Source organism: Punica granatum, chromosome 7 (assembly GCF_007655135.1).
Source record: "Punica granatum isolate Tunisia-2019 chromosome 7, ASM765513v2, whole genome shotgun sequence".
Taxonomy (NCBI): domain Eukaryota; kingdom Viridiplantae; phylum Streptophyta; class Magnoliopsida; order Myrtales; family Lythraceae; genus Punica; species Punica granatum.
The window spans coordinates 16,308,004-16,329,825 of NC_045133.1; the positions used below are offsets into that span (position 1 = coordinate 16,308,004).

At 37.2% G+C, this 21,822-nt stretch overlaps 1 pseudogene; it reads right to left on the reverse strand.

Moving 5' to 3' along the window:
* Window positions 1-484: 484 nt before the first annotated feature.
* LOC116214429 lies at window positions 485-13,599 on the reverse strand (annotated as a pseudogene).
* Between the last annotated feature and the right edge of the window lie 8,223 nt (window positions 13,600-21,822).

The window sequence follows — 21,822 nt, forward strand, 5'->3', positions numbered from 1 at the left end:
ACTAAATGAATTGAGCAAATGCAACATGCTTGTTAGCTAGAAAAGATTAGCATTTTCAACCCAGTGGCGCTTTTTTTTTTTTGGGTGAGTGCAGTCCTTCCATTAACGAAATCGAATGCTTGCAATATTCACCAAAATTACATCAACCCCTCAAAAGCAAAAGACAAAAGGCACAGAAAAAGAATTAGCTTTGACAGCAAAATTCAGCAATACAGAAACTCCTCTAGTCCGCAGAAAAATGCTATCAGCTTCTCTACCCCTCCCCTAGAAAACTCTTTCTTTCCTGCCAAAATATTTACCTACAGCAATTCAGAAACCATCTCAAGACTATCCCTTCCATTGTTTTTAAAACACGAACTCAGCTTCCCAATCTCGAACATATCTATAAATCAACAATATCCGCAAACTCTTAACTAAATTAGTTTCTGAACTTCCATGAAACAGTATATGATCTCGAGATTCCTCTTCCAAGCTCTGCAGATCATAGAACAACAGCTCTCTTAATCTATGCAACCCCAAGCAAATATATACAGATGTTCATGAGGCACTACATCAACTCCCTCAACTTGAATGAGCCTGCTAAAGGACATACAGCTGCCTTAGAAGCAAAAATAAGCATAGATGCCACTCTCAAGCTAACAAAACCAACAATTTGATGTTATTAAATCATTAACTCTAGCTGCCTTATCTTTATAAATTCGCTGGTTCCTCTCTTTCCAGCCAATATACAAATAACAAGCACATGAAAGTTTCCTGATTGCTGCTTCGAGAGACTTCCCATTCCAACGTTGTGCTGATAAAAGCTCCTCATCTCAACCTCCCACTGTCCTGATTAATAGAAGCAATCCCAGCATCCAATTCTAGACTTCCTTTGAGAAAGGGAGGAGGAGAAGACATGATTAGGAGAAGAAGACATGATTTCTCGATTCCTCACTAACCTTACAGAGCACACACAAGCTTTCTTGTCCCAAGCAGCCCCAATTCTGCGGCCTGTCCATTGTAGTTAACTTATTTAGAATGTGGCCCGAGAACCAGATCAAACTTTGCCATCCTACCATATGGCTAGCAAGACTGTTATCTCGGCAAATTGAAGGAATAGAAAACACCGATCTTGCATTCCATAGACATCAATTAAACCGGGCAGGGAACAGTGTGCCCACAAAGAATAAAAATGATGAACAAAGAAAGTCATGTGATGGGGGAGGTTAAGCAAATTTGTGCTTAGCGAACTCAAGAGAATTTGAAATTATTTCAGAGATGCGACTTACAATCATAGTCTATACAGGCTACTACATTGCGAATTTACCAGATAGCAACACCATATAATAAATAGTAAACCAAGCAGAGTAGTTTCAAGAAAGTACCTCCTTAAGAGTAGATCTTGAAAGGCATAATAAGCAAGTGATTGACAACCATGCAGATTAAGTGATAACTTGTTATACAAAATTCTTATAGAGGCTTAGGATGACATAATAATTCACAAATAACAAGTAGAGGATGAAAATAGTTAAAACTGTACCCAGGGCGCAAAGAGGAAACAAAGTCACGAGATTTTATCAAAAAGTGTCTGCTGACTCAAAGCGAAAGGAAACATCAAGTGTCTGATTGAAAGGACAACAATCTAAAATCTACATGAGAGAACAGATGCACCATTAATCAATGTTAGCAAGTATTTTCACAATCATTCCAATATCTATAAGGTTAGTAAAGCAACATAGAAGGCTAAAACACAACCAGAAAGCCTTCCTAAAACTTATTTGCTTTATATATAAGCTACATAGTATATAACAGAAATCATTTGCATGTTCTAGAACTTATTTATCTAGCAAAGGAAATACCAGAGCACATATAGCAGTAGCCTTACTGGGGTAAACTAAGCACATTTGTTAGATGCTAAAATACTACATGTGCAGTTCAAATGCGATCTTGCAGCAGATGGAAAAAATAGTGTATGAAAATATAGCCAGAAAAATAGTGATCATTGTCAAAATATCTTTTTAGAGCAAAAGAGGGCAATAAGTTTCACAAAGGGCACTTACGGAGACGTGAGACTCTCGGGCATTCCTCTTGGCATCGGTGGCAGATGAAGGTGCCAATAATCTCAGCGCCAAGGCCATCACCTTTAGAGTACCTGTGGTTCACCACGTTGGCCCCACTTCTAAGCAATGCGTATTGAGAAGAGCCCTGCAGCCCTTTCACCACCCGGGCCCCACGCATACAACACCGATGCACTGCATGACAAAGTAGTACACAACCAGAGTCAAGGATAGCTTCCTTGCCAGTAATAGCTCGAATATAACTGCCGGGTTTATGTATCCTTCTGTGGAAAGAACAACAAGAAGGAAACCCCTGAGATACTGGCAAAAAAGCAAAGATAAATAATGGCTGATAATTTCCGTTGTTTGCACTCACCTGAGATACGGGCGCTGCAGTAGACAAGGGCAAAGTCATGCCCCCAGATGCCCAAGCAACACCCCGAATACCTACTATGGTACACTTGGAACATGACTTGGAGACTCCCATCACAGTGAGGATGGTAATATAGAGGAAAAAGAAGGTGGCCATGAACTCAACAATCCCAGCTCTCTAGAATGACCACGAGGTCAGCTCTCTAGATCAAACACAGGTGCTGTTTGCGGCTCCCTGTCGTCCCAGTCCTTTTGGGCAGATGTACTGATGGGCTATCTTTCTGGAAACTTCTTGGTCCCGACCCAGACATCTTCCCTGCCCCTGCGTATCCTGACTTAACAGTGAGGACGGGATTCGAATAAGAAATTGAGTGCTGAAGGAAGCAAACAGAGAAGAGCTCTGCCATTGCTGAAGTTTGCTGTGAGGAAGAATGAAGTACCAGCTCTTGCCTTTTATAGTAGGAAAATTAGAGCTGGTTCTTGAGCATTCATTTCTAACAGTTCAATCAACTGTCTTGACCCTTCTTCAATCACTCTTTGCAGCATTAACTGTTCAAGCCAATGGTGGGCTTACAAGACAGAAATGTAATCCTTTTAGTGAAATGTAACAACAGAAGGTGCAAGCAATTAGATAAATCTACTCAGCTAGGTTCTGTTCACTAAGTACTTTTCTGCAAAATGCTGTAGCACTCCTCTTATTCCAATAAAAGAAACAGATAACAATTTCAAATAGCCTATAAAAGGAACAATAGGAGCATTTTAACTAGCACTTAGCATGCATAAGAATAAAGGACAATTATTTGATATGCAAACCAATTATGTAAAAACACATGCCATACTCAAATGCATAATAATTTGCAGCAAATAACACAAGAAAAAAAAATGTGCAGATGCAATCAATTGAGACTCATATCACCTATTTGGTGCAAATTTTAGCATCAGCGCATCGCATATATCACCGTGGTAGTTTGAGGGGCCCGTCAAAGAGTGGCCGTCCAAAAGGATGGCATATAAGAGAGATCCAGGTTATGTGCGCTACAATCACTTTTGAGATGGGAATAGACCGACCTGATGTTGTAACTCCATGTAACCATTCATGTCATGGTATTTTGAGTATATGTGCATCTGCATAAAGGAGAGAGATTATGATGCGGCAGAAAAAGTGGCAAATCGATACCTTGAGAAAAATAGATTATGACGACCCTGTTTCAAGGGAAACGGCATCCGGAGCATAACTCACAGCCTTTTGCTGTGAAAAGACGAGATTTAGGCTGAATTCCATTGTTTAGGGTCTCAAACGGACATTTTTATGTTATTTGGGCGTTTTACAATTTTAAGAAAAGTTTATGTCTTTCGTGTAATTTAGGCATTTTAATCCTATTTAAGCAATGCAAAACCTTGGGTTTAACAGTAGTTGTCTTTTGATCAATTAATAAAAATTGGAGATTTCATGCTCTTTGCTCATTCTCGGATTAGATTCAAGTTTGTTGCCAATTTCCTAGGAATTTGAAGAATCAATAGGGATTGAAGGTCGTAGTTCCGATATTCTGCGGAATCAACGGGTCTGTAATAGGTTGTTTGCGTGTACACTGCATCAATTGATATCAGAGCCATGTTAGCTCTTGGATCAACGATGTCGCCCCAAAATACGACTAATCAACGTCGTGTTGTGGAGGAGGACAAATTGGATCGGAGGATTGAAGATATATCATATGATGAAGCCAATCCAGTTTTCAATATATATCCAGATGAAGATCAAGAAGAAGTTACAGAATTTGTATTTGATGATCAGGGAAAACCAACGGTCGTTGTCAGCAAATCCGTATTAAAGGATATTGGAGATGATAAACTTTTTAATTATTGTGCTTAGATTGAGAATATTCTAGAAGAAGAAATTTCCAATGCAAAGAAAGACGCATGGATGCTTACAGTGCCGATTTCAGAGGCTATTTAGTTGCCAAAGTTGATCGAAGTGCACGTTTCTTGATCAAGAAAGCAAAGATTCAGTGAAAGTATTTATTGGCTAAGAGGTGTACGGAATTTTATGTACGAAGAATTGAGAGAAAGAGTTCGCAAAGAGAAGAAAACATTCAAGTGACAAGTGAGAAAGCAGCAAAAGCGTATTAATCTCTCTATTCGTGAAGATCAATGTGATAGCTCAAACGATGACAATTCGAGGGCGAATTCTCTCCACCCATAAGAATGATGCGGCAAAAAAAGTGGCAAATCGATACATTGAGAAAAATAAATTCTAACGACCCTGTCTCAAGGGAAACGGCATCCGGAGCATAACTCACAGCCTTTTGCTGTGAATAAATGAGATTTAGGCCGAATTTCATCGTTTAGGGCCTCACACGTGCATTTTATATTATTTGAGCGTTTTTGTAATTTTAGAAAAAGTTTATGTCTTTCGTGTAATTTAGGCATTTTTAATCCTATTTAAGCAATGTAAAACCTAGGGTTTAACAGTAGTTGTCTTTTGATCAATTAATAAAAATTGGAGCTTTCGTGCTCTTTGCCTATTCTCGGATTTGATTCGAGTTTAATGCCAATTTCCTAGGAATTCGAAGAATCAATATGGATTGAAGGTCGTAGTTCCGATATTCTGCGAAATCAACAGGTCTGTGACAGGTTGTTTGCCTGTACGTTGCTTCAGTTGGTATCAGAGCCGCATTCGCTCTTGCATCAACGATGCCGCCCCGAAAAACAACTAATCAACGTCATGTTGCGGAGGAGGACAAATTGGATCGGAGGATCAAAGACATATCATATGATGAAGCCAATCCAGTTTTCGATATTTATCCAAATGAAGATCAAGAAGAAGTTACAGAATTTGTATTTGATGATCAGGGAAAACCAATGTTCGTTGTCAACAAATCCATACTAAAGGATATTGAAGATGATAAACTTTTTAATTATTGTGCTTGGATTGAGGATATTCTAGATGAAGAAATTTCCAATGCAAAGGAAGATGCAAGGATGCTTAGAGTGCGTTTGGATTGAGAGTTGAGTTGAGTTGAGTTTTGATTTTAATTGATTTGTAATGATTGTATTGTTGAATTATGAGAAAAAGTGTGAAAATAATAATAAATAATTGAGAGAAAATAATGATTAAGTAATGATTGTATTGTTGAATTGTGAAAAAGTAATGAATAGTTGAGAGAATTTAATATTAAAAATTGAATTGAATGGTTAAAAATATTTAAAAAATAAAAAAAGTAATGATTGTGATGTTGAATTGAAGATAAATTAAGTTGGGTTGAGTTGAGTTGAATATTGTTGCCAAAACAAACACACCTTTACTGTGCCGATTTCGGAGGTTATTCAGTTGCCAAAGTTGGTCGAAGTGCACATGACTCGATCAAGAAAGCAAGATTCAGTGAAAGAAAGTGTTTACTGGCTAAGAGGTGTACAGAATTTTATGTACGAAGAATTAAGAGAAAGAGTTCGCAAAGAGAATAAGGTATTCAAGTGGCAAGTGAAAAAGCAGCAGAAGCGTATTAATCTCTCTATTCGTGAAGATCAAGGTGATAGCTCGATTGATGATAATTCGAGGGCGAATTCTCTCCACCCATGGGAGAATGATGCGGTAGAAAAAAGTGGCAAATCGGTATCTTGAGAAAAATAGATTCTGACGACCATGTCACAAGGGAAACAGCTTCCGAAACATAACTCACAGCCTCCTGCTATGAAAAAACGAGATTTAGGCCGAATTCCATCGTTTAGTGCCTCAAACGGGTATTTTTATGTTATTGGGCGTTTTTGTAATTTTAGGAAAAGTTTATGTCGTTTGTGTAATTTAGGCGTTTTTAATTCTATTTAAGCAATGTAAAACCTAGGGTTTAACAATAGTTGTCTTTTGATCAATTAATAAAAATTGAAACTTTCGTGCTCTTTGCCTATTCTCCGATTTGATTCGAGTTTGATGCCAATTTCCTAGGAATTCGAAGAATCAATAGGGATTGAAGATCGTAGTTCCGATATTCTGTGGAATCAACGGGTCTGTAACAGGTTGTTTGCATGTACGCTGCGTCAGTTGGTATCAGAGTCACGTTTGCTCTTGGATCAACGATGCCACCCCGAAAAAACGACTAATCAACGTCGTGCTGCTGAGGAAGACGAATTGGATCGGAGGATCGAAGACATATCATACGATGAAACCAATCCAGTTTTCGATATATATATCCAGATGAAGATCAAGAAGATGTAATAGAATTTGCATTTGATGATCAAGAAAAACCAACATTCGTTGTCAACAAATCCGTATTAAAGGATATTGGAGATGATAAACATTTTAATTATTGTGCTCAGATTGAGGATATTTTAGATGAAGAAATTTCTAATGCAAAGAAAGATGCATGGATGCTTACGGTGCCGATTTCGGAGGTTATTCAGTTGCCAAAGTTGGTCGAAGTGCACGTGACTCAATCAAGAAAGCAAGATTCAGTGAAAGAAAGTGTTTATTGGCTAAGAGGTGTACGAAATTTTATGTACGAAGAATTAAGAGAAAGAATTCGCAAAGAGAATGAGGCATTCAAGTGGCAAGTGAGAAAGTAGCAGAAGCGTATTAATCTCTCTATTCGTGAAGATCAAGGTGATAGCTCAAACGATGACAATTCGAGGGCGAATTCTCTCCACCCATGGGAGAATGATACAGTAGAAAAAGTGGCAAATCGGTACCTTGAGAAAAATAGATTCTGACGACCATGTTTCAAGGGAAACGGCCTCCGAAGCATAACTAAAAAACAAAATTTAGGCCAAATTCCATCATTTATGGCCTCAAACGGGCATTTTTATGTTATTTGGGCGTTTTTACAATTTTAGGAAAAGTTTATGTCTTTCGTGTAATTTAGGCATTTTTAATCATATTTAAGCAATGTAAAACCTAGAGTTTAACGGTAGTTGTCTTTTGATCAATTAAAAAAATTGGAGCTTTCGCGCTCTTTGCCCATTTTCGGATTTGATTCGAGTTTGATGTCAATTTCCTAGGAATTCGAAGAATCAATAGGGATTGAAGGTCGTAATTTCGATATTCTGCGAAATCAACGGGTCTGTGATAGGTTGTTTACGTGTAAGCTGTGTCACATTATACATACATTTTATTTATAATACTATTTATATCATTTGTCTTCTTTCTATAATTTATAATGTATTCTTTTAATATATCTCAATCATGAAATTTATATATATCTTTTCAAAAAAACCAAAATATTTATTATTCAAATTAAATTAAATTCATATTCAATATAAAATATGTAACACTTTCGACACATTCATCCCTTCATTAAATAAATTTCATATTTAACATAAGGAATTTAATTTACACTGTAAAATTCATTTCAAAAATATAATTTATTTCATATATATCTCTAAAATTATTATTATAAAACTAATATTTTTACTAAATCAGCAAAATATTGTTTTCTCCTGATATCTACGCGGAGGTTTCATTCTCATATCTTGCTTTCTCTTTGTCTCAATCAAAGTAAAAGAACGACCTTCCCTTTAAGGAATAAACAATTGAGATAAGAGAAAAATATAGGAGCTAAAGAAACCAACTTTAATTAATATTTTACTACATGCTCTTCACGACTGGCTACCATCATCCTCATTGGCCACCAGAAAAGAGCAAGCACTAAAAAAAGAAAAAGAAAGCTTAGCTCAATATATATATATATATATATATATAAAAGAAAATATTCATAAAATAATAATTTATGAAAATATAAATCAAAATATTGATTTTATTAATATTTAAAACCGTAAGTATATAAATTTTGTTTTCTGGAACTGTGAGATCCGGCATTTTCAACATGCATATCTATACAAATACTTATATACATATACATATACTTACGTATGCTTATATACATACATACATATATATATATATATTTATATTATATACCATAGTTTTATGTGGCTGGAGCTTAAATTTAAAAAAAATGAAAACGAAGCATAGGCTCCACGTAGCCCCACAATATTTTCCCCCTTTTCCACTGCCATGTCTCCATTTCATTCGTTTCTTTCTTTTCTTCCTTTGCTCTGCTTTTAGCTGGGGAGTCGAAGAAGAAACAGAGCACGAGATAGAGAGGGAGAGGGGGAGAGGGGGAGAGGGAGAAGTGTCGAGATGGCAAGAAAGAGCTCGACTTTGCTCTGTGGTTCGATTGTCGATCAATTTCAGGCATGTAGTGTGAATTTCCTTTTTGTTTTGTCAGTTGGGATAGCTAAAACAGGAGCAAAGGGAAACAGAGATAGTGAGAAAAATGGATTTTTGCTGCCGCTCTAGGTAGAATTGTATAAAAGAGAAGTAAAGAACGGAGTAGAATGGGAATGTTTAGCTATGTATATCTGCCGTTCAGTATTCGGTGCAGTGGAGCTAATGGAGTCACCATGGTTTACTTGGAGTCTGGTAAAGTTTCTTGTGGTCATTTAAGATTAGAGATGATTAATTTTTGTCATTGGATTAGTTGTTGTGACTGGAGATGATGATGATTTATTGAAATGGCTTTGTCTTTGCCGATTTTGCGACTCCCCGCTTTTTCCTGAAATTGTGGCTGCCTACTATGTGACCGAGCATATTATAAAGTCATGGAGCATCATTTTGGTTTGACTCTAAGATTAGGTCGATATTTGAATTTCAATAGTAGCTCACGACTTATATTTAATGGTTTGGTGGCATTTTCAATAGGAAGATGCTTAATTTTATTTGTGTTTCTTTTGATTGGATGACTATAGTGTGATGGACATATTTTATTGAATAGGTTCTTTTTATCGTTTTGAATGGGTTGCAATTATCACGGAATTTCCATTTTTGACAAATTTGTGACAGATATGCCACAAATCTGTTAGAATTCTGTCATAAATACTTTAGAATTCTACACGATAATAAAATATTTTGTCGCATAAACCGTCACGAAGTTCGCCACGAAGTTTAATCACAAAGTTCCTCCACAAACTCATCACAAATCCATTAATATTTCATCACAATTCCGTCAGAAATTTATTTACAAATCAGTCACTAATCTAACACAAACTATTCATCAAAAATCTATCACAATGACTTCTATCACGATTCTGTCACAAATATTCCATGACAAATCTGTCACAAAGTTGTCATTAGTTGTTACGAAAAATTTGACTTCGAATGAGTGCAATTTGTGATGGATATAAATGTACTTTCTGGTGAAAAATATCCATCACAATAATTGCGACGGAAAAATTCCGTCACAAATACCCTTTGTTATGAGGGTTTCTGTGACGAATTGCATTTGTAACAAACCGTCACAATAAGCTTATTGTGACAGATTATCTAGTTGTCGTGACGAATTTTGCCTTCACTAGTGCCCAACTTTCTTGTAGTGCATGTGGATGTTCTTCTAAAAGAATACAATTCTAATTCTTCTATCCTCAGAATATTTCCCATTACCTCCATTAATCCAATAAACACACACCACCAATTAGCATATAAGCACCCAAATTTCCTTCAACAACTCTTTGGTCAATGAAGGATCAAGCATCGGAACCTGAAGGGTAAGGATAGCGTAATGGTAATGATAGAGAAATTCATAAACCTAGGTGGGATAGGAGAATCAATAATAGAATAGAGATTATGATAAAGATTATATTGAGAAAGAGAAGAATTTCGTACAGGTACAACTCTTATTTGAACGAAATGAGAAAAAAAGTGATCTTCATTTTCTATAAAGCAAAGACTAATACCTTAATTAAGTCGGTCAAGATCAAATATGTTTATTATAATGCTTCTCTAATTGCTCAAGGCATTTCTTTTCAACCAAGAAACAAAACAAGATCATTTTGTTCTAGTTTTTGTCATCAAATTGTGAAGAATATTCCATTAGTGATAAGGAAAAACGAGTTGAGGGGATCCACATGTGTTGTTCAGGTCGATCAGAAGGCGCATAAATTGCTAAAACAGAATGCAAAATGCATGGAAAGACATCTAATAATGAATTTAACCAGAAAATCGATTATGTTCTTGTGGAAATTTCTACTGATTACGAAATCTCCTAATAAATATATACTAGAAAAAAAAAGTTCCATCAAATGTCAAGGAGAGGAAAAATTACATTTTCCCTTACCTCAATTACAAATTGAGGTAATTGCGATTCATTCCGATTTATGTTAGACATGTATACTCGTAACACCAAAATCGTAAGCCATTTCTAATAAGATCATCATAGATCATGCATTAGCTAAGCTAAAATTAAATAAAAATTAGAAAAAAAAAGCACAACCTTTTTACTTGTTTTCTTCTAATTTTAGCACTATCTTTCAAAAATTGCACAGAAAACCACAAACTTTGGATTTAGTTATGCGTCTAGCATACTGTCATTTCTATTGTCTATTCAAACAATAATGGCTGACATGGACTTAACGGTGCCATGTGGCAATCATGATTGGACGAGTGGACCCCACATTATTTTATTTAATAAAAAGTTAATCTAAAAATTTTTTAAAGGAAAAAATTTTTAAAAAAAAAGAAAGAAGAAACGGAGGGAAAGGGGGGTTCTTTCTTTTTTTTATTTTTTTTTTGCTTTTTTAGAATAATTTTTTATTAAATAAAATCATGTGAGATCTACTAGTCCAATCATTTTGTGCCACGTGGCACCTTTAAGTCAACGTCAGTCGTTACTGTTAGAATAAATGGGAGAAATGATGGTGTGCTAGGCATGCAACTAAATCAAAGGTCGTGCTTTTGTGTGCAATTTTTGAAAAGTCATGTTGAAATTTTTAGGCAAAAGGAAAAAGAACATATTGGTTAAAATGAAATTTATATGTTCTTGTCACGACCCGAAATTTCAGCAGAGTTTCTCCTAAATTTCCTCCATATTCATTATCACATAAACTATTCACATAAAACTTACTTTCCATAAATTTTCAAATGTATATAGCCAATTCAGCAAGCTTTCAAAGAATCTCCACCGAATCCAAATTTAACCACACATACCTAAGTACATCAATTAATCTTAACTTATTATAAGCTCATAAGGTGACCAAACTTACTCTAACCACAAAATAAGGTTGACCCCCAACATATCCAACTCAATCGACATAGGAGAAAACTGGGATAATTAACGAAGCAAGCAAGCTAATCAATGTGTGTGCTTTATTATTAAAGCCCATAAACCATCTGATCAGGAAAAGAAGAGCAGTGAAACCAACATATAGATATTCCTTCAACCTTTTGCATTCAAATGCTGAAGAATGAGAGGCAGCTCAGAAGGGAAAAAACTTCAAGTAGATGTGTATGGTGTGTTTGGTTTTAGAGTTAAGTAGAGTTGAGTTTTGATTTTAATTGGTTTGTAATGATTGTGTTATAGAATTATGAGAAAAAGTGTGAAAAAGTAATGAATAATTGAGAGAAAGTAATGATTATATTGTTAAATTGTGAAAAAAAAGTAATTAATAGTTGAAAGAATTTAGTATTGAAAATTGAATTGAATGGTAAAAAAAATTGAAGAAAATGGGAAAAGTAATAATTGTATTGTTTATTTTTATTGTGTAGTGTGTAGAGTTAAAATTAGAGTTAAAATTTTAAAAACATAACTCACAAACCAAATAGAGTGCCTTCTAATTTAGGTAGTGTTTGGTTTCACAATATCATCTTAAAATCACAATTCTAACTCAACTCTACCCACTACAAAACAAAATAACACATCAAAAGTCAATAAAGGTGGGTCCCACACATAAACATTACTTTTTAATCCATTATAATACAATTCCATTACAATTAATTCTCAACTCCACCCGTTCTTGTACATACTAATAGGCTCGTCCTCTTTCAACTTGCCAAATTTGATATGCAATACGGTCACGTACTGAATCCATCTCCCTACTGCTCATGTCAATATCATTTCGGATTCCATTTTGTTGAGGCGGATTACGAAATTCATCATAATATTGCCACGCATCACCATACTCCTCAAATAATCTATCGCGATAACTATTGATCCGAATGAAATTGTGCAACATAAAGCAGGCAAGCGCAATTTGTCCTTGACGACGCGGTCTGAAGTTTGATATTTCCCGCAATATTCCAAATATGTTCTTCACGACACCGAAGCACCATTCTATTACGTTACGAACGGATGCGTGACGCTGATTAAACAACTCTTCCATCGTCGTTGGAGGATTGTCATTATTGAAGTCACTGCGGTGATACCGTTGTCCTTTGTAAGGGGCCAAATAACCGGGCATATTTGGGAAGCCCGCATCAACTACATAATATTGTTTTGGGTGCAGACATGTACAAATAATGTATATATCTGTAGTTCCATATGTTTATCAAAACACATAAGAGCTTAACAAGAGAACATGGTATATGGAAAGTAACAACTTACCGCCTTGTGGTGCAGGGAATGTCGGTAACGTTGCAGCATCAGAAAGAATTCTAGAGTCGTGTGCCGAACCCTCCCATCCGGTCATGACATAAGTTAAGATCATTTGATGGGAACAAACAACAAGAACATTTTACGTTATGTCACCGTTTCGATCGCGATACGCGCCTCTCACCGAAGCTGGCATAATAGCTTTAACATGAGTCCCATCAATTGCCCCGATGCAATGCTGCAGTAATAATAAAAATCGATACGAATTACAGTACATGTAATAAAAGAATAGAAGTTCATTTCGACAGTTGTACGATAATTACCCTAAAGAATGGATACCATTGTTGGCAGCCGCGAATTTCAGGCTGCTCCTCAACGTTCCTCGGTCTTATGTACGTTGGCACTAACGAATGAAGTCCTTGAAGTATTAAATTGAATGCTCGTGAGACTGTCTCCTTAGAATGCTGAAAGCGTTCGGCAACAACGGCATATCGAGTGCTATGTGCAACTACCAATAAGAACATTCCAAGCATCTCCTCGACGGCCATACATTTCCTTGTATTTCGAATGCCACAGTTTGCTCTTAATGTGTCGCACAAATTATGAAATACGTGAGGGTCCATCCTGAAATTCTCGTAACATCTTGTGTCATTTGAAAGCACTTCGTTAATGTACTCACTGCCTCGTAGTGCCGACGTTCTACATGGACGTGCACGGGGGACTTGCTGTTCAGACATTGCATCGTGGATCGCCAAAAGGACGGGCAAATCATCTACGCTGCTGTCGTCATCATCGCTGGATGAATTATCATATCGCAGTGAGTTCACATACCTTGCCATAATCCTCTTCCGTTGAAGGTGACGAGCTGTATCAACAAACGTTAACATGATAGATTATCAACAAATAGCACGAATTGACGAAGGGAATAACCTTTCAAACACATAGCCAATGCATTAGCAAAGTCAATTAGGTTCAAACATAACAGTAAAGGAAAACAAGGGTCTGGTTAATGTCATAATAGAAAAAACCGAAAGGAACAAACACATATGAGGAGAAACGTTCGGGCGTTCAAGGATGAACAAGGTTGTGCAACCATTTGCGCCTAGCTTCATCGTACATCCAAACGAACGCCTGTCGCCATCGTTCATCCTCCGTAATACGTGCTGTACCGGCGAGATACTCGCGTACAGAAATTGTTCCCTTCATTTGATTGAGGACAACCATGGCTTCTCCGATGCTGTTCTGTGCTGGTTTCTCGGGGCTCGTCACTGACTTGCTCTTCTTTGACTCCGGAGGGATAGAATTTTTTGCTTTGTCCTTCTTCACCTTACTTTCCTTGTACAAGTCGATCAACTCCTGCAACTGCGACTTGTTGTTTGAACCTTTCTTTCTCACTCGTCGCCTCGACCCTGTAACGACAGGTTCCTCAGCTTCATTAGTTGGGTCATCACTGTCGCCGGATCCCTCTGCAAGATCGATAGGCTCTTTGCCACGGCTGTTCCGTAATGCTAGAAATTCCTCTTCTATGCGTGCATAGGATCGGGGGCTATGAGGTGGGTCGGTTGACGAAATTCGTAGGCCCCCTGTTGCTGTCGATGTTTTGTACATCAGTTGTAAGGCCTCATAATGCTTGCTTCCTTTTGACCGAAAAGTCCTGAAGTTACTGTGCCTCTACATGTTATACACATGCAATACTTAGTAACAACGACTTTGCGTTAAATAGGCAACTTTAAGAAAGAGTAAGCGGTAGAGTACCTTGATAAACTTGTCCCAAATATCAGGATTCGCCTTCACGGTGTTAATCGGCCCATCCCAACCTACTCCAGTGTGCTGAATCAGCTCTGTGAATTGTGTGTACTGTGTCTTCAGCCTTTGTGCTTTTGTTTTCACCTTGTCGACGCCAAGAATCACACTTGGGAATTTCTCTTCCAGTTCCCTACTTATCTGTTCCCAGTCTTTCAATTTCCAACTTGATGTATGCGTCCTTTAGAATTTATCGACCATAATGTCAACGAAAGCACTCTCAAGCTCGTCTGTCCACTCAACTATGCCATCACCCTTCGGAGCCATCTCAGTTGCAGAGCAGTACCGATAACTTAATAATGCACATACAACAGTAAAGGTTAACTATGCAAATATACACTCATACATGCAAGACATGTAGAAGCTAGGAATTCAAGATGTATTACGGACTAGAGACATTGATAGATAAATGCAAGGAAAGAATGCCACAGCGAGGCCACAAGCACATTATGTTCCAATGCAGCAACAACATCATTCAATCAGAGGCACCATTGTAAAGAATAATATGCAGCTTAGCGTAACAAATAGAAATGGCAGCCAGGAACCAACAAACAAAGGCACCTGTGCCAAATTTCGAAATACAACCATTCCAAGGAAACTTTTGTGCCAAATTTCTGACAAAAAATCGAGCAACACAAGGCACTTATACACAGTAAGCAGGCAAGCAAAAACATTTCAACTCCATACTTTCCAAACACACCGCTAATACTCAAGTAGCAGTCCTTTTCCATACGTACGTGTGGCTAATTAAGTAAGATGATCGGATAAAAGTCGGCAGAAAAGGCACCAAAATGCAAAAGGCCTCTGGCTTGCTCAATTAATGTATATAACTACATGGTGGGTAGTGGAGTCGCCAAATTCAAATCAAACTTATACATCAAATTTGGAATCAGCTTAGCTAGAAAAGTCTAGCTTAATATAGCTAGAAAGCTTAGCTTACTAAGGCCACAAACAAGCAATGGAGGCCCATCCTTTTCGATCCCTAATAGGAACTTGTCTCTTAACTCTTTGCCGATTTCTTATGATCAGTTTGTTGCCCAAGGGAAATCGACCAACACACTTTGCGACATCAACTCAGACAGCAATGAGAACTGAGCTTGTCATTCCATCTCCCTACTGTCCCAAATTTGTTGCAAAAAATCGAGCAACACAGGGCACCTATACACAGTAAGCAGTCAAGCAGAAACATTCCACCTCCATACTTTCCAAACACATCGTTTGTTGCCCAAGGAAAATAGACCAATACACATTTCGACATCAACTCAGACAACAATGAGGACTGAGCTTGTCATTCCATCTCCCTACTGTCCCAAATTTTTGGCAAAAAAACGAGCAACACAGGGCACCTATACACAGTAAGCAGGCAAGCAGAAACATTCCAACTCCATACTTTCCAAACACACCGTTTGTTGCCCAAGGAAAATCGACCAATAGACATTTCGACATCAACTCAGACAGCAATGAGGACTGAGCTTGTCATTCCATCTCCCTACTGTCCCAAATTTTTTGCAAAAATTCGACCAACACAGGGCACATCTACACAGTAAGCAGGTAAGCAGAACCATTCCAACTCACTACTGACCAAAATTCCTTGCAAAAAATCGGCCAAAACCCAGCAACCTTTACTCACGGCAGACAAGTGAAATGCAACCCTAACCCTATCACAGAGAATCAAATAGAATTGGAAGGACTCTTGAGTAAAATGTGGCGGAGAAATTACCTTGGATTTGGGTATGGAACCGTGAAACCGCAATCGACCCTTTTAAGAAGATATGGCAGTGGTAGGGGCCTGGATTTTGCCGAATGCCTTTGCTGCTCAAACTGACAGGGGTGGAGACGCTGGAGTTGGGGGAGGGGGCTGGATGCACGCGAAGCTGACGGGTGTAGAAAGATTCGGTTGAACAACAACTCACTGCGAGATAGAAGTCGCCATAGTTGTCGATCAAAGAAGGAAGAGGGGCGAGGGGAAGGAGGGGGGCCGGCTGATGAATGATACAGAGCGGGAATGAAGGAAGGGGCTGAGTAGGGGCCGAGTTAGAGATAACAGAGGTCAAACGCTTGTAAAGGATTGCTGAATATGCAGGGTCCACAAGTCCCCAACAAACGATCAAAATTAGCATCATTCAAAATCAAAATCACAATTTTAGAATGTTACTATGAAACCAAACAGGCCCTTATTGGTTTACTGGGTAAATCTATCAGAACAAATGAATTCGATATCTCTATAGCGACTCATTTGAGTATGCATATACTTTTAGACTTCATCCACCAAGCGGCCGCGAGATATCGCTCCCATTACGTGGGATGTACAAATCATATCTTGGACACTCATATTCTTCTCTATGCTTTGTAGCATACCCAATCACTGTCTTTCTAACCAACTTATTATGGTATCATTTGACAGCATCAAAGTATACAACATTATATGTAGGAAATCATAACGACCACAAATCAAAGGACTACTGCACCATAATCACTAAGAGACTTGCTAATGATAGTAATGTAACAATCCATGTAGCAGTCTCATAACGGGTCAGTCCAGTACATATTACTCCTAATATATATTTGCATTGTGACTCGATATTTCCACATCTATGACCTGTGAAACTTAGTATTAATCGACACTTACAGTAGTCTTATCATATTATCGTTGTCTTAATTAACGATAATACTTTGACTATGGATATTTAAGAATAATGTTCATTAATTGTAAAATTTCACAATCAAGTTACATTTGATGCCTATTGAACCAACCATTCCAAGGATCTTATTGTGTAAAATAATATTTAGCGCAATTCACAAAATAACAGAATGCCTTGTATTATAAATAAATACGTTATAATACAGAATAGATGATAGATTACCTAGGGCATATACCAATTTCCAACAATTCATAGTCGAGGCGGATGCCTAAAAATCACGCCCGCGCGACAACATGCTCGCAGCGGTTATTTTAAACTTTTATCTTCACCGGTCGGGGGTGAAAACATCTTTTAGTAACATCCCATCGGGTTGCTGCTTGTAGTTTCTCCCTTAGTGATTGCAATGTAGTTATTGTGAATTTCTTGATGGGGACACATCCTCAACGAGTTCTAGATTTTTTAGAGAATACTCGTAGTCATATGCGTCAAGAAAAATGATACTCTAAACCAGCATTGCTTCAAAAGTTGCTTCACATCCAATGTGATGCTCTTGCATGAAGGGTTAAAGTGGCCATCATAATATTATTTCCCCCGGCAACAATGGTGCACATTCCTGCCAGCAAACAACACAAGTTATCTGAATTCACAGTGGTTTCTGACATTCAACAGTAGGACTATCGATTTAATTTCCGTCCAGTTCAGTGTTGCCCAATCAAGCACTTGGTGTTAAACACCATATTCTAAAGGGTTGCATTGTGATCTGGTTCTTCGTTGCTTCTCCAACCAGTAGCTTGGTGTTGGCGAGTGCAATGTTAGATAACATCGTTGTTGGCAGTAATCTCAACATGGTCTTGCTGCCATACACTGATATGTGAGTGCGTTGTGTTAAGATTCTATCACAGTCGTAAGAGTCTCACGCCATTGTTGATTGTCACAATCTGGCCATGGTCAAGGCTATCAATCCTCCGTTTGCGATTTTAGGCGGCTGAGAAGGAATCCAGTGGTGAAGATACTTCCTGATTCTGACAATGGACGATTGATTGGAGTGAGCCCTGTGGTGGTTCCAAAATATCAAATAGGCCTGCATGTTCTTCACCAACCTTCACAACTCACAGTCGCTACAAGTTTTGGACTTGGCTTGGACTGCCATGATTATCTCCTCCAATGCTTGAAATGCAATTTGCCTGGAGATTGGCTGCCAAAAGTCTTGATCATGATTCCCCACATATAGCCGGGACATAGCCTTTTGTCTCGATTTTTCACAGACGGTGCCAATGATGTGGTTCAAGAAAAGGGGTGCCTAAACGTTAGGAAGAAAATTGGTCTCTTTGTCCCTTGAATGATCATCAGTACACACATATATATTACAAAATTGGGCAGTTATCAATGAAAGTTTGAGTTTGGGCTTGAGTAATTGTTCCCGCCCATATCACTTACTGGTGTTCTTCGTTCGGCTTTATAGACCTCGACTTTATATGGACTTTTAGAGGTCTTTAGGTCCCGGACCCATCAGCAATGAAGCAAGATCACAATAAATATATATTATCAGTTCAATGATTATCATAAACCAGCGAAATAAGAGTTATATATTTTGATACGGTCACTTGATAAAGAACTTTTAGAAGAACTATCCTTAAAACATCGACCACGTCATTTGAGAGCATATGTTGATGAATTATTTCATAGCTAAGATTGGGGTTAACTTTGGATTGATCAACCAGTTTACTAACTATGCAAGTGGAGGTGGCATTCAAATTTGTACTGCTTTTCACACGTATGTTTTTCCTCATACCTCTTGATCTCAAATGATGCATCATTAGCATTAGTAATATCTATGTATGGCCTCTCCTCGTCGCTACCAGAACCCTCTAACTCAAAAGCATTTATTTTCTAGTTCAAAATTGACATCCTTTTCTAACTTCTCATCACTCCCAACATCACACATGCCAGAATCAGAACCTACATCACGCTGCCAAAATAAGAAGGTGTTGTGTGTTCGAGAGTAAACGAGTTCATCAACAAATGGCTCCAAATCAAGATTCGATACATCAACATAGAGATATAACTGCACGTTATCATCAATCAATATTCTGACAAAAACATTCATGAAGTACAACATCTGAATTTGCTGCCACCATTCTACTATCCCTAGTCAAACCGCCTTCCATTCAAATCCTTTTATCACAATCAATATTCACAAGAGCATGTACCTTACATTCAGGGTCCATGTAGCAGAACCCATCTACGTCAATATTGTCGATGATGAGAAAATCTTCTCTCCATAAAACCACAATGTAAACAAGTCTAGCATCCCCCATTTTATCTTGCAATAAGACAAACCCATATTTACTTTAAGTCTTGTTACAATGCATTGCGAGAGATGAAGAAATTCAATTGAAGAGTACAAAAAATTTCGTACCTTGATGCCAAAGGTACCCCCTTTCACGAGAAATCAAGAGGAAAACAAAGAGCAGCTTGTCAACGGAGAAGAAAGCATTTTCGGCTTCGATGAGCAGCTTGTCGTCAAGGCGGAGAGGCTTGCCATGTCGTCATTGAGGAGATATCAAGAGATTGATCTTTCAAAAGGATCGAAAATTGAAGATCATAATCTTAGAGATTTTTAGGTCTAGAGGGTTTTTTTGGATTTTTAGGTGTAGAGTCTATGAAGTGGGATTATTGGGATTTGGGTGTAGAGTTTGTGAAGTGGGGGGTCTTCCAATGAAGAAGACGAACGAGCGGGTCATAATATTAACTGTGGTTTTGACCCGGAAAAAATTATCATAGTTGCACCCAATTTCTTTTGACAACAGAAAAATAAAAATTCCGTTATCTTTCTTAACAGCCTCGTTAGCCAGACGGGTCAATTGGGGGAATGTCTATTTTATTGAAAAATGGGGCTCATTGTCATTACCATAAACCTTAACGGTGGTTGCTGCATTTTACCCTTCTTAATATCGTTTGAGATGAGATTGGTTTTCTATCATAATATATTTCAAACTTTTAATGATTTTAAAATTGAGGAAAAAAAGGGTTCATGTTCTATCCTATAGGGCTATGCAAAAGAACCCAATAGCCAATTTGTCTCACAAGACCGTTCCGTGACAAAACAGAAAGAAATTAATCATCTTCGGTAAATATTCGGTATGGGATTTCATAAGAAAGATTGATTACGGGACAATTACGGTTTTTTAAATTATAATAATGCGGTTAACCACTACCGTTGTCCTATATATATATATATATATATTGGTCACATCCCGAATGTATGTATGTATATATTATGACATTGTTATAAGGAAATTTATAAAATTTAATTAGAAATGGTTAACAAGCAAGGTAAAAGAATAAAATCCCTAATTCCAGTTTCATATGGACTGTTTTAATTTTTAATCCTAGGATATATGGATGGATGTTGTATAACTTTGATTATATGAGACTTCATTTTAGATATTTTGATGAATGGAATTTACTCAAATCGTGATTTTAGATGTCCCTTTCTTTTCAATTTTCTTTTTTTTTAAAATTTTATCCTTGGTTCGGCTAACCGAACCGGAAAACAAATTATTTTCCGAGACGATTTATTCCTCTAATACCGTTTCACGGTTACAGTTTGTGAAATTATTGCCCCAAAAATTCGGGACGATTGCCGTTCATACTAAAAATCCTACTGGACCATACTATGCCCACCCCTGGTATCTTGTGGAAGGTAAGGCTTAGTAATCAATTAATCAAAATAAACGTGAGGAGTTCAGCCAAAAAAGAAGATAAACGTGAGGAATTTGGCAAAGAAAAAAAAATTGGAAAAAGAAGATTGAGAAAGGGGCATTGACTGACAGGTGGTTGTTGCTGATCACTTGGTCGTCCCCCAGCACTGCGGAAAGGCAGCAGTCAGTTTGAAAGACCACTTGGTAAACAGAATCATGGAAACGGATAAAAGGATAGGATTAACCGATTAGTCCGCCTTCGTTATCTTAAGTGATGACTCGGCTCGAGTTCGTAAATATAGTAAATGCACGTTACAAGAATCTTACTCCTAAATAAATTAATTTGGCTCGACTCAAACTTAATTAATTAAGATGTTATTTAATACCTGAAAATGAAATGAAAATGAATAAATTCTATATATAGAATTGTAACAATATTTAGTCAAAAAGTATAATTTTCTTTAATGATTATCACAAAATAAAGGAATATAATTATAATATTAAATTTATTTTTTAAGATATCATATTATATATATATATTCTTAAATATATTAAAATGGTTCACAATATATATTATGAAATATGGAAACGATATTTCCTTTCTTAATTGAGAGAATACTCATTTCATTAAAATGAAGAAAAAATATTAATGAGAAAATATCCTTTTCAACGTATATAAAAGATACTAATAAGGAAATGAGGCGTAATGAGAAAAATAACTATTTCATTCCGATCTCATTTTCGCATAAAAATGGCGCATGCCAAAAAAGGACAGGATTTAAAAAGTATAGCAGGAAAGGAAGAGGATCGAAACAAAATCTAGGAGTGATCGGTTTCGGGTACCTTATATTTTTCATAATACCCGGACCCTACCCCGTAAGGGACAAATTTCAAGATTTTGGAACTGGACCCT